The 14,522-nt window shown below is 41.7% G+C and overlaps 1 long non-coding RNA gene across 1 annotated transcript; it reads right to left on the minus strand.

Annotated features, from left to right (window-relative positions):
• Positions 1–4,712: 4,712 nt before the first annotated feature.
• LOC135238372 (uncharacterized) lies at positions 4,713–12,978 on the minus strand. The gene is made up of 3 exons (XR_010325098.1): positions 12,705–12,978; positions 7,581–7,713; positions 4,713–7,138 (listed from the first exon to the last, which is right to left on the minus strand). It is a non-coding gene; the product is annotated as an uncharacterized LOC135238372 (long non-coding RNA).
• Positions 12,979–14,522: the final 1,544 nt, after the last annotated feature.

Here is a 14,522-nt window from a genome sequence, read left to right on the forward strand (position 1 = left end):
TACACAATACAAAAATGTATATATATATATATATATATATATATATATATCCCTTCTCACGGGAATGCTGGGAAACAAGCAGCACAACATAGTTTATGTATCAACAGTATTGAGGTAGTAGTACTGCATGAGCAATTCCATTCATCTGGCAGTGATGGCCACACCTGAGACCAGTGTGTGGAAACTGCCACAAATAGAAAGCGCTGCAACATTTAATTGCTCTCATCAATCAATCAATGATTCAACAAGTTGAGCAGGCTGCAGTATATATATAAAGTTGCAAAGCTACCAATGTTAGGAATACAGTGGAACGAGCAGGCACAGCATAGCTTGCGCATGTATATGTTTCCAAATTCAAAGATGATTAGTTTCCAATCTGAAAAGTTGCCATATCTAAAAATAATTGGGAAACAGTAAAGAAACAAATGCGTAGGGCTTTCCATGCAATTAATATTTTAGAAAGGTGAAGTACAGTAAATCATATATCATATCAAGCAACCAGGGGCAGCACACATGATGAAGAGAGCTTAGAGTTCTCCTCAGTGCAACATGCTGGAACATCCCTGGTCTGCAGTGACTACTTCGTCAGGTTCCTCCTGCTGGAGTCTGTCTGATGTACACACATCACGACACTGTTATAGAACACATTTCACTATCCCTTCACTCAGCTGTATATATGGGTGCCATTTCAAGCAATAAAGCAAACTGAGTAGGGGTCTGGTGCTCAGTCAGATCTAGGGCCTGATATAGGACTGATAAGTCTTGAGGAACAAATATTGTAAACTTACCGGCTGTAGGTTTACAGGTCTGGATGGTATACTCTGTCACTTGCTGAACCACAGCTGTAGTGTCCTTACAGTTTTACATCAGAAAATGCTTGGCTTCTCATCAATTCACAACACAATGGCAACTTTCTACCCAGTATTATTTCACAATGCAGCATCACATAGGAGGGGAAGCACATAATTAAGCGCATTGCTTTAAATTTTGGTTTGTTTTGCCACTTTTGAGTTTCAGATATGTATATCGATGCTATTGGAATAATACATACTCATTTAATCCAGCATTAAAATTCCTGTTTAGATACATGGACAGATCATGATGGTAGGGTCCAATAATACTGCAACAAACTGGATCTCAATCCATACATTAATTGGGTTATTTATTACTTTATATAGACACTCTTTTTTAGCTCAACATAATCATTTTAACACAAACATACTGAAATGAATGTCCGTCTGCACTTTCTTTTTCCCGTGCAAATCCTGAGTCAAGGGGCCTCATTTATAGAACGGACTTACGATCAATTTTGATCTTAATCAAAGTATGACTTACGCAGAAAACCACATATAAGTATTTATTTATAGAATCTTACTTTGACGTGGAAATTATCTTATCCCTACGCAAAGTCTAGACTTTACGCAAGTGATTTTCCTGCTGGTTATGTAGGGGTATTGCAGTTTGGGACGCATACGCGTCCAAGCCTGTGGTGAACTTAGCATTAGCTTTATGAACAATTTGATATGAATTATCAATTAAAGGTGTGAGGAATTAATTGCCAGACACAAGCTGTGAGAAATTAAAAACAGGATGCAATGTTCTATAAATAGTGTGTTAAATTAGAAAAAAGTAACCATGGCTGTTCTTGCGTTATTGGAAGACATTGAAAACCGTGCTTTTAGAAGGGAGAGAGTTTTCAGAGACCGGAATGACTTTTTTGCGCATGATGATCTTCCTAAAAGTTTGCTTTTCTCTTTTGGTCCATGGTTATTCCTGACTAAACCTTCATTTGTGCTAGCATTATATAAGGGGAAATCACTCATTGTAAGGCACATTCAGGTGCCGTCAATTTTAAGTTAATTTGAGATTTATAGATCACAGGTGCATAAGTTACAAATGGGCTTCTTAGAACCTGCGTAAGCAAGGTTTTTTTATGCTCAGTATCTTTTATGAATCGAACGTAAGCACACCGTCGGAAATGATCCGAAGACTAAGTTCAAGTATAAATCTTTTTATAAATTTTTATAACATTTTTATAAATGAGGCCCCAGGCCTGGTGCGGGTTGAGCTCCCTCAGGCCTTAGATTAGATGAGTGCACACGATCAGTGTCCAATCAGAGCAGCTGACAACTGCAGCGATAATCCAAGACGGGCCCGTGCAGCCAACACAAACAGGCCGTCACTTTCAAGTGGCATTATTGATTTCATGTGGAGAGCCGCTATTTTTGACCTCTTGGCTAATATTGGAACGGCTTTAATGACTCTGCCACTACCATGTGGGCAGATAAAATGTGAGTCTGCAGGAACACTGTGTACATTCATCAGGACCCCCGGCTGCGAGGCCAGGCTTCCAAACTGCTTCGGGTTTTAACCGCCTCTGTCACTATCCGCTCCTCCCGTCACAAAATATGCTGCGATAATTACTTTCCAATGTTCACATCCAATTCAATAGCACATTAACTGGGGTGGCGGTGTAGTATAACGGGTAAGAAGCTCGTCTGGTAACCGAAAGGTCGCAGGTTCGATTCCCAAGTATGCGGTAGCAAGATACTTAACCTGCATTGCTGCAGTGTAGTTATTATTGTATAAATGGATTCAATGTTAAAAAAAAAAGTTGTGTAAGTTGCTCTGGATAAGAGCATCTGCTTAAAATTATTATCAACTATATTATATTTTCAACGCCAAAGGTGTGTGGTTGCATCCGACAAGCACTGGAGAATGTTGTGTGTGAAAAGCTTAGTATGTGCATGTTATCATCTATAATGAGATGAGAAGGGATAGAGCAGGGTTTTTCCTGGCATGAAACGGGTCTTTAGTGCTCCCCATCCTAGGGCCAGTGCTTGCTGTCAAATGTAGGGTCATCCCATATTGTTTGCATTTAACTATTCTCCTTTTTTCCCCACTTCGGTGCTCGCAAATTTTGCTTTGGTTCACGCTAAAGATTTCGCTATGCAGGAAGAACCCTGTAGAGTTTACATAGTAATAATATACTGTTATTGTACATATCTACATACACCACACACAACCATTAATTAATATTATAAATATACAGTAATATATCACTGTAGATTGCAATAGCTATAATTTAATCATACTCTGTTATTGTGTATATATATAATTATATATATATATATATATATATATATACAGTAATATATACTGTAGAGTTTGCATAGCCATAGTAATAATATACTGGTATTGTTTGATAATGTGCTATGTGTTTGTGTTTGTTCAGTCTTAAGCAGATTAAAATAACCACAGACAATGACAGGTGGCATTGACACACACACACACACACACACACATAGAAACACATAAATAAATACAGGAAAACTAGAGGCCAAGCCACAAAACTAAATCCTGATGGCATGCCTGTCTAACTATTCAAAGTGACAAAGGTAAACCTGTGCAACCTTTCAATCAACACATCTGTAACAAAGGTAAATGAAATATGATAAACAAACCTGTTCTAAATTAACATAAGGCTCTGCTTGAATATATTGTTGTTGTGCAATACTGTAACATGTGCATAACTTACACACTGTAGGTTCACTGAACTAAAAGATTTGAGGAACAGCAGGGAGGTGAAAGGCCAGAAAATCAATACCATTACTGAAGGCTTGTGAAACCAAGCAGGGGTCCTCGCGTGTTTCATAAATACCTACTTTACTGGGTTTGCTTAGCTAACGGCTTACAAGTTAACCAGGCGCTGTTAGCGTGCGCTACTGATGCTACCGTATGAGAAAATACAGATGAGCAGCCTGTGTTCCGTGGGGTGGTTTAGCATGGTGTCACATCTTATATGACGACCGACGCCTACAGTGCAGCATTACACATGCTGTGTGTCAAAATGTTCCCCTTTCATATTGGGAGGTGTAGATGGGGGGAAAAAATGTGGTGTGAATGCCTTGTTAGCTTGCTAGTAAAAAGATTCCCCATAACACTGGTCTCTGCTGTTAGTCCTAAGCAATAAGAGAGTTTTCTTAAATTGGGTGTACTTGAAACACATAAATTTAAAGCGATAGATTTTCTTCTATTGTAGCTTCCTGACAACGTGTCAATAAAATATCACATTCCATGACAAGTTGATTTTTTAAAATCCCAGATACAGCATACATTTAAATCTGATATAGCATAAATTGCATAGAGTACACATTATTTCTTCCAGCGTACAGAACAGCTAAGGAAAATTAGTTTGCAATTTATCATTGATTATAATATGTTAAAGGCAGTTATGCTTTTTGAATCCATTTCTTTTTTGGACTACATTTTATATGAGTGCACACTGGCATGTGGGTCCTCTAGACTTGTGCACACAGCTGCCATGTTTATGGCTGTAGAGTTTTCCTGCAGCAGAGCTGTGCAGTCATTCCTCAGTGCTGCAGCAAAATGCACTTAAAATTCATTGCTCCCAGATTTTTAATGCATTTCAGAATTTACCAAAGCAATTGTCAGCTGCAGCATCTTGCACTATATTCCTCATGCAAGAGTGCTTTAGGTGGCAAAAGGCCAGAAAAACTCACATGTTGCCTTTAATTTGTACTTGCATATTAACATTTTTAGAAGTTATATTAAATAAATTCAATGGTCTTAATTCTTGACTAGTCTATCTTCTTTCTTTTTTTTTTACTAGGTATGGGACCAATCTGTAAATTTCACCCTAGAAAGGAGAAGATATTTATATCGTAGCGCTTAGTGGTGATTTATGATTTTGTACACTTGGTACTGCTTAGCTTGCAAAAACAGAAACATTAACCTATACTATACAGTTTGGACTATGTGTGCGTGTGTGTGCATGCACGCACTTGCGTCTGTGTGCATGTCTTTGCATATATAAATAAATGCAGCTATGTAAATGGTTATATATGCTTGTAACATATACCCTAGGTCAGTGGTCTCCAACCCTGGTCCTGGAGAGCTACAGGGTCTGCTGGTTTTCATAGTGACTCTGCACTTCATTAATCAATTAGAGCAGTTGATTACACAGTTATCTCAACTCACCTGGTGTCTTGGGTCTCAATTGGGTGCTGATTTTAAGGTGAAAACAAAAACCAGCAGACCCTGTATCTCTCCAAGACCAGGGTTGGAGACCACTGTCCTAGGTCAAGTGCTGCAATAAATAATTTAATTTTTGAAGTCTGCTGGACAAATGCTCGTTACATTACAGACACATAAACAAGAATTTCCAGATCACCGTTTCTCTCTGAGGGTGAATTGGCTGACTTCAGTTTATTACGCTGGAACAAAAACAAAAATACTTAGTAAATACTGAGTGGGAAACAAAGACCCAAAAAGACCCAAAAAATGCCACCCCAAGCACCAACACAGCAGTTCTACAAAAAGGCCTCACAATCAGGCCTTTTATTAAGCCCATTGATTAGGGAAGGGGCCTCTGTAGTGATGTAGTGATTATGATGCATCACAGCTGTGGCCATACCTGTGTATAGGGTTGGTGCTGCCCCCTGGTGGACAGCACCCTAACTCCCTCCTGGCACCACACACCCTCACCTAGCTTTGAGCCCTGGGAGGAAGTTATATAACCCGTGCCAGGAAGTCCAAGGCCACCCCCAGGATCAAACACCTGGCTTCCTGGCACTGGTGGCCCAGGCGGACGCATCGGTGGGGTCATGGCAGGCAGGCACACCCTCTGGAACGCTCATGACATCAAGCAGCGGTGAGGGACCCACCGCAGGGCTGGAGATGGAGCCTCTGGCAGGCTGATGATGGCAGGCGGCAGGCCATAAGGGCGAGGAACCCTCTGGAGGGCTTGTGAGGGCAGCTCCTCTCGGGCCGAATGGATGGGGTTACAGACTCCAGCAACTCCACTAGACAGGACGACAGACCTGTCACCTCTGGCGAGACCTCTGGGCGGGGCAGTGGAGCTGAGCTTTTTTCACTGCATGTAAAAAAAAGACTGTCTGGGCTAATTGAAAACTGCAGAAAGTGAACTCTCTCTTTAAATGACTTTTTAAAAAACATTATGGTGTTAGTTAAAACAAGAAGTGAATTATGATATATAATGCAGAATGTTTATCATTATCACTATTTCTTTTTAATCTAAGTCCAATTGTGTGCTGATTTTTGTTCAAGACAAAATGCATCCCTTGAATTTATTGGCTTGGAGTGATCCTCTTTCTGTCGCAGGGAAGATTTGTGCACTGCGGCCATTTTGCTGTTAAGGTTACCAGCCAAACGGAGGGAAAGAAAACCGCAGAGGGAAGGCGCAAACAACTGAGTCGGAAACGAGATTTCGAAAATAAATAATGGAGAAAGCAAAAAGATGAACCCGGTTACATTTCCTGAAAAGCCCTCAGCGTCCGCACCCACCGCACAATGGACTTCTTCACCAGTTTGGGCCCGCTCAGTGGGAAAACATTTCTCCCAAAAAGCGTTCCAAACAAAAACCATTCTGCTAAGATTAAATGTGCTTTATGTATGACTCAGGATTCCCTGATCCCACATCTTCAAAAATGTCCCCACACTTCCATAAAGGAGAAGAGAAAAGAAAATGAGATTCCTCTGTCTTTTTGTCACCGAGGCAATAAAAGATGACTAATGACTCGCATTGTAGTACACTGTGCTCATGCCCCCGAGATCATCTGGTTCTGAGTTCCCTCAATGGCTCTTTTGTCCTTGGCTTCCCCGTGGCAAGTTCTTAAAAACTGAAAGCGATGGAAGCGACGTTTCCTCGGGTGAATGTTGTTTTCTCTGCCAAAGGGGCAACATTTTTTTTACGCCGTGGAACGTCCGACTCAATCGGTGGGAAAATGTTTCATATTTTAAGATGAATAGCATTTTTTCCTGGGAGAAATTTCTCAGGGCAATTACTGGTCCGTACCCCCGTGCCTCTATCTCCGGCTCTGATTTCGCAAACCCAGAGGACCGGCATGCAAATTGTGACATTTAGCGTTGGATTTCCAAGACGCAGTCAGAGAATACATTCATCAGCCCTGTAATACAGCCGCCTGCGTCCCAGAACACCTCCAACAGACATACAGTAGGACATCACAGTCCAGCCACATCCTCTCCAATATGAGTAGAGCTGCAGCAATGCAAGGAAATTCAACACACTTTTAATCTTTGGGAGACAAGGTTTCTGACTCCTGAGGGGAGAAAAACTGGATTGGTGTTGGATGTCCTGAAACAGAGAATAGAACCCAGAGTTTAAACACTGTTGGTTACAATGATCATTGCTGGTTCATAAGAAACAATTTCTGAGTGTACCTATATATGATGAGGAAAAAATTAGAAGTATTAGTTGTCAAATGTATTGTTTTCCAGAGTTTTGAGAGATTATTCTATTTTATTTTACAGTTTTAAGGTACAAATCTTATTGTGTTTTTATATATTAAAAAAAGGTATGTTCATGTGTTGTTTTAAAATGAAACATCTACCTTGGGTTCCTTGTCTTTTTTATGTTTTTTTTTTTGGCAGAGATAGCAATATCGCCACAGTACTGTCCATAGCTGTGAGTACATTTACTGGTATTGTTCTTTGAAGTCTGGAAATCATGATAATCGTTCATATGTGGATATGTTTGTTTGCATCATGATGTCAGTTTGGTCTGGTCAAATATTCACCTGATTGTGGTTATACATATGTCATGCATGTACAGCCTGGTCATAGTCTGTCTAGTCATGATCACGTGTGTTTTCTCAGTTGATATGGTCCATTTGCTTGCAGTCATACATCTGTGGCCAAGTCGTACAGTATCTGGTCAAAGTATATACATACACAGTAGTTGTCTGTCATGAGTGCATAGCATTTGCAACTACGCTACATGGCCAAAAGTATGTGGACACCCATTCAAATGAGTGGATTTGGCTACTTCAGCCAGACCCATTGGGAACAGGTGCATAAAATCAAGTAAACAGCCATGCAATTTCCATAGACAAACATTGGCAGTAGAATGGGTCATGCTGAAGAACAAGAAACAATTCAGTTTATCAAATTGGGATTAATTGGAATGCTGACTGCAGGCCAGGCCATATCACCTAGCATCAGTGCCCGACCACACTAATGCTCCTGTGGCTGAATAGAAGCGAATCTCCGCAGCCATGTTCCAAAATCTACTGGAAAGCTCTCCCAGAAGAGTGGAGGCTGTTACAGCAGCATAGAGGGAACCAACTCCATATCAATGCCCATGGTTTTGGAAGGAGATGTTCAACAAGCACACATGGGCATGTTGTTCAGGTGTCCACATACTTTCGGCCATGTAGTGTATCATATACAGTACCACAAGTCAGGCAAGTAACATGCATTGCTCACATGGGCTTTCAGTTCTGGTATTTAAAAAAAAGGCTCTATCGACCTCTGGCTGAGGGATGACTGAACTGAAGGTGAAAAATCTTCCCTAGATATACGGGTGTCCCTAATTATAAGGATGTGTTCCCACAAAGGGACTACAGTCACACCTGCTAAGAGATATGCTTGTTAGGAGGGATGACTGGTGTTATTACAGTGCTCAGGTGTGAACAGGCTTTCGCAAAATCCTTTGAGCTCATCTTTGTAACAGATGAGCAGAGTTAAAGATAGTACAGAGAGGCTGATTATTATGATGTTATTATTATACTGCTTAGGTGTTATTCCTCGTAAGAACTGATAGCATTGAAATGTTATCACTGCTAGACACGGTGCAAAAGAGAAGTCCATTGCCTAGGGTTCTTTGATTCGTATTCGTGTTTGATTTGAGCACTCTAAAGTTAGCAGTGCCATGGCCAAATTGTCTGCAGCCTCCAGCTAGGTTTACACATTGCTGCGCCCTATTGGGTACTTTGTATGTAAGTATGGGGTGATTACTGGGAGGAGGGTGTGAATAGTCTGAAAATAGTTCAGTACTTCCTGTTCTGAGATACGAGTGCAGCAGAATGGGGTGTTCAGAAGGGGGCAGATTTTGTTCTTTATAAAAATGAGCCTGTCTGTACTGTGCCTGGAGCGCGGCCCTAGTCCGTGATTGGATAGCATGCTTACGTATTGAGGTTCATAAATCACAAACACGTTCATTTCTCCCATTCAACAAATTTTACATTTATTCTTTACTTTGTAAAAATAAGAGAGGAATCTTTAGCCCTGGTCACTCTTTTAAATCAATAGTGTATTTCAGCAAACAAATCCATAAGATGAAAATCTCGGTGATTGGGTACAGCAAAATGCAACTTAAATGCTGATCAGCAATTTACAGGCAGGACATCAGGGAATTTCTGTGTCAAGAGTGTCATATACAATAAACTGTGTACATTTCACAAACAAATCAAACCCATTCTATAGCTCACACTTTCCTGTTCGTACCAATGTGTCCACGCCACATTTAGACTAGGTACGATGTAGGTACTGTATTCTGTACAGCACGGCAAGTTAGAATGTGTACATTTTGGCACATCTGACCTTTTTCCATTTTTTTTCCAGTTTTAGCCACCAGCTGCAAACACCGAAGTCGCCCTGGAAACACGCGGGCGTCGCTGTGTTGGGTCGGTATCGAAGCCACGCGGCCATCGCCCTTTCGGGCAGGCCGCGTTCTTCCTGACCAGCGCGGACTTGGCAGGACCACGCTGGAAATCCAGTGAAACCCAAGCCTTCCCGTCACGCTTATTTTGTAGGTGCAGCATGCTAAAATTCTTTCATACAGATTTCTAATACAGCATGCGAGGTGATACGGTGATTTTTTTTTTTTTTTTTGGGGGGGGGGGTATTGGTTGTGTAGTATCAGCTCTTTGAACCTGATAACTGCTCAGTGTTCTGTGCAACCTATTTTGCTGCAGTATTTTTTTTCAGCCGCGCAATCTGGAGGAGCTTGGATGCTGCAGTCGTATCACTGGGTACTTTTTCGCCTTTCATCAATGAGGTGCTTGGAACAGGGAGGTTATTTTTGTGCTGTAGCCGCCATCCCTTACCGCTCATAACTTGAGATACGGTGACTATCCAGTTACCCCTGCTGTATTAAATTTTATATATATATGAACACTGTAAGGTCTTGCTAGTCAGTGAATTAGATCATCTGCATATCAGGTGTGTAAAATATGATACATGCTCAGCATTGCCTTTCCATTTCAGGCCCCCCCTTCTTCATGCCTGGACCATAATCCTTTGCTTCTCTTCATTACTTGTCTTGGTATGTCTCAGTGACAGCCTATGGAACTGTTGGTTCCAAGCCAAGCTAAAACAAGGAGCAGGCCAATGCAAGCACGAGTGCAAAAAATCAGGGATCAAAGTGTAGAAATTCCCTATAGGGAAAAGTACAGTGAGGTGAAGTGTCAGATGTGCACTAATTCAGGCTTGAATAAATAAGGTTCAGTAACATAATTGCAATTCTATACCGTTAAACAACCAGAAGTAAGTGTAACTTCCATTTCAATTTGAAAGTAGCTTGACAAATGTTAGCATGCAACAACACAGACAGTGTGACAGGCTACCCCTTGGCCAGGCCAAATGTTGAACCAGAAATCCATCCATGCTCATATACAGTACCAGTTGTTGTTCACCAATTGAAAAAAATACACTAAAACCTAAATATTAAAAACTCAATAAAATGAAATAACCCTTTAAGCTTGTTGTCTAACACTACTGTAAGGTTCTTTTCTGATAGAGGAAGCCAGAACAGTTGAGTTGAGTTGAGCTTTAGGTGGTAATTTTGCATCTCGCTCAAGATGGCAAGCTAAGATGTGTACAGAGACCCGGGTCAGATTTTGGGAGGGAATGAAAGAGTTTTTTGTCATTGGTGTACCAGTGACACGACAAGTTTTGGCTAGTCAATGCAAGGCCAAGGAATTTGGGGTAGAGTGAGAAGAGTGTTGGAACTGATCACAGACTGGGGGGGTGGGGTGTATGTATGTGTGTGGTTAGGGTATCAGGTACCTACTCATCTTCTCTTCTTATGGATCTGCTATCAGATCCCTACCCTTCACATCCACTCAGTTACCGCAGCATGAACATCTGTGGAGAAGAATCAATCATCTCACCCCAGAAGCCAGGTTCAGTCCCGTTCTCAGACTACAAACCAGAGATCCTTTCCATATATCAGTATTCATGCAAAAAAAAGGTGTAGCTGACATCTGTCCTGTAGATTTAGGGAAGTACCACTGCAACTCTGGGTGAGGTGACTGGGACAAGGATCCCTAATGGATTTGATGTGATATACTTGAGTAAGATCTCAGAGGTACTTGGAGATTTTGATGATAGAACACTTAAGGCAATTCCTTTAGCTGCAAGCAAGAAAGCCATTACACGACAATGGCCTAAACCAGGGGCTCCCGAGGTTGGGTGGAGCTAACCCACCAGATCTTCACAATGGAGAAATTTACAAATGCACTCAGAATCCAACAAGAATAATTCATGGGCATTTGGAGGAGGTGGACTTGACTTTGTATGAGAGAAGCAATTCCTGTGCGTGTGTATTTTCTTCTCTTTTCTTCCTTTACTTAGGGAAAAATGCGGGGAAAATTGATTAATCAGGGCTAGGGTGGTCCCCACTTTCAGTCTGGAAGGTAGGAGGTCAGCGAATAGCCAATGGAGATCAGAGCATTTGCTACCTTACTACCTAAACTATGGGACCCCTCATACGACTAATGTGGAAATACGTAGCTCTGTATAAAATATAAACCCACATTTTGACAATGAAAACAAAATTACAGAAAAAGGACCTCGAGACAGCAGCTACACAATGTACAAAAATAAGTTACAGGGGTTCCTAAAAATATCGCACATATTTGCATTGCTGTTTGCACCATTCCCCCTCCCGTCCACCCCCACCTCTCCTGTTTATATTTTCATTTTAGTATGTCTACGGAGGGGGAGGGGTCAAAGACCTTGATTCGACAGTGGAACAGAATCCTTTTCGCAGACTACAATCTAAAGATGTTATATTATTCGTGTATAAATCCAGCATGGGCCTATGCAGAAAGATATTTAGAAAAAATAAGAATAAGGAATACGCCATTTCCTACAAAGAATGTCCAGTGCTAATTCTGAGAGAATACTGACTCAGGGAGCTCAATTTGATCTCTCCAGGGTCTAATTACCAATGGTCATTTTGCTGTGTAATGACATTGTTTTCACATCTTGACACAGGTTTACAGTTCCTTTACTTTTTTTAATTCCGGCAAGCCAAAGTGTCAGGAAAAGCACTGCGTGTACGGTTTTGGTATGAAGGTCAAGTCTGTGCCAAGTCATTTATCACAGCAGCCGTGAGAAGGGAGCTCAGGTTACAGTGGTTTCCACTGCCCAACAATGGCGAGCTAAATATACCCTGTCCAGGGTCTCCACTGCCACCAGCACCTGTCCCCAGCAGCACCAAACAAATGCACGTAGCCCCCCGGGCCTGACCAGCTCTCACATGGAGCGCGTGCTTCCCATGTTTGTGTGAAATAATCCCCACCGATGATATTTAATGAACGAGCAGAATACGCGTTTGTGCATTTATGTCTTTGGCTATCTGGATATTAGCCTACAGCACGTACAAACGACAAAGGTTTTTCCATTCAATTCTGTTCATTTAGGCTATACTGAATTGTAATGTTAAGAGAGCAATGCCTCTGTATGTTTTATTTTCTTTCCAACTAGAAGGTGATATCACCATAAAACTTACCTTTTCAGCCATTTATTCATCAGATTAATCGATTTGGGGTACTAATATGATAATCCGTGCCTTAGCATATTAGTGGCCATGCTAATACTGGCCTCCACACCCCCACAAACATGCACGTACCTACCTGCTCATGTGATATCCTGTGCTCTCGGTGTCAATCTGAAGGCCTCGAGGGTCCGGCAGAGCAGATTACCCTGGACGGGGGAGAACACCGACATCTAGGCTGAGTGAATGAATGTACCGGTTGTTTCCGGTCTGGTTGTTTCGCATGTTTTGTTGAGCGGCAGCAAGGCGGATGAGTGAGTCGGGGGAGCTTCGGGTCCTTAACGACATCATGCCGTTATTTCCAGCACGGTCCATCAACAAAACGACAGGCGTCCCGCCCTTAGAGAGCCGTATTGCTTACATCCTCTGGAGCAACGCTGTTTCCTTTTCAATTATCCGACTGTCTGTGACACAATTGCCTGGGATCTCTGTGGGAACTTTTTTTTCACATCGACAAGCAGGTTTTTATTCCGCAATCAACGCGTCACAATGGATATGCAAACATGAGCACATCCTAGCATTTATTGACAAATGTAGCAAATAGTGATTCATCATTGATTCAGAGGGAATTACACAAAGTACGTTATTTTCTGGCACTCGTCTCTTATTTTCACATCTTGTCTGATAATTTAGTGCTGTTCTGTAGAGCAACCGATTGGTCTGTACACTAAGGCTTGAACAGCAGGATGAACACAAAAAATATTTATAGTGCTCTGCATTCACAACGACGTATCTCTTTCCAAAAAAAAAAACTATATTTATCAGATTTACAAAATTAAAAACACAAGTCTAAAGGTTCAGTGCCCGGGTTGTGCCATTGTACCCTTGAACAAGGTGCTTAACCTGCACTGCTTCAGTATATATCCAGCTGTATAAATGGATGCAATTGTGTAAGTTGCCCTGTATAACAGCGTCTGCTAAATACCCGTAATGTAATGTACGTATGAATTAATAAAAAGGGGGCAGCTCAGGCATCTGGGCACAGCAGTATACAATAAAAATTAAGCACTTGGCAACAAGCAGGTCAGGGTACAGTAGGTACTCACTGTGCCCAGAGAGCCTGGAGCAAAAGGTTATCATCAGAAATTTGCACCGTAATTTTTCAAATCAGATGATTCTGTGCTGGGATTCAACAAATGAAGGTTTAATTTCCTTATGATAAAAGATTCATCTAGTGGTAGAGGCTCTCTGTTGTGGTAGACATACATACAGACACACGCATGCACACACACACACCCACCCACCCACACACATACACACACACGCATGTACACACACAGAACACACACATACACACACACACACACACACATATACGCACACATAAACAAACTAGGACTTCCAGGATCGGTCTGGAAACCCCTACCAAAAGAGAAATGGGACTGGTGTGTGATAAGGTCAGTAGGCATAGGTTCCTTTCAGCTGAATGTTAATGTTGCTGTGTCAGCATGCAGGGCATTGGACAGCCAAGGACTGGGGAGGGCCGGGCAGGTCAGGAGGAAAGAGAGCATATCAAGGCAGTTCAAGTAGGAGTTGGCTGACAGTGACAAGCTCAACAGAAGGCCGTAAACTCATCACCGTTGTAGAGATGGGGGGTCGGGGGTTACCCTTGTTGCAGGCTTACTTGTGGTTTGTGTTTCACTATTAAACTAGTAAATTGCTCCTTTTGATGAAGCATGATCTTGCGTAGATTGGGGCCTGAGTTGGAACTGGAAAATAAAGACAACTGTTGACATTACCCTGGCTAAAACATGCTAGAGCTAATCTGATTGCAGGACACCAATCTCACAAATTATAACTGTCTGCCAGTGGAAGACAGCAAACTGGTAATCTTGCTCCAATCAACATTGCATTTGTAATCTGTGCAGGTGTTTTAAACTATGAGGTGATGTCAAGG

This window comes from Anguilla rostrata, chromosome 13, assembly GCF_018555375.3.
Source record: "Anguilla rostrata isolate EN2019 chromosome 13, ASM1855537v3, whole genome shotgun sequence".
Taxonomy (NCBI): Eukaryota; Metazoa; Chordata; class Actinopteri; order Anguilliformes; family Anguillidae; genus Anguilla; species Anguilla rostrata.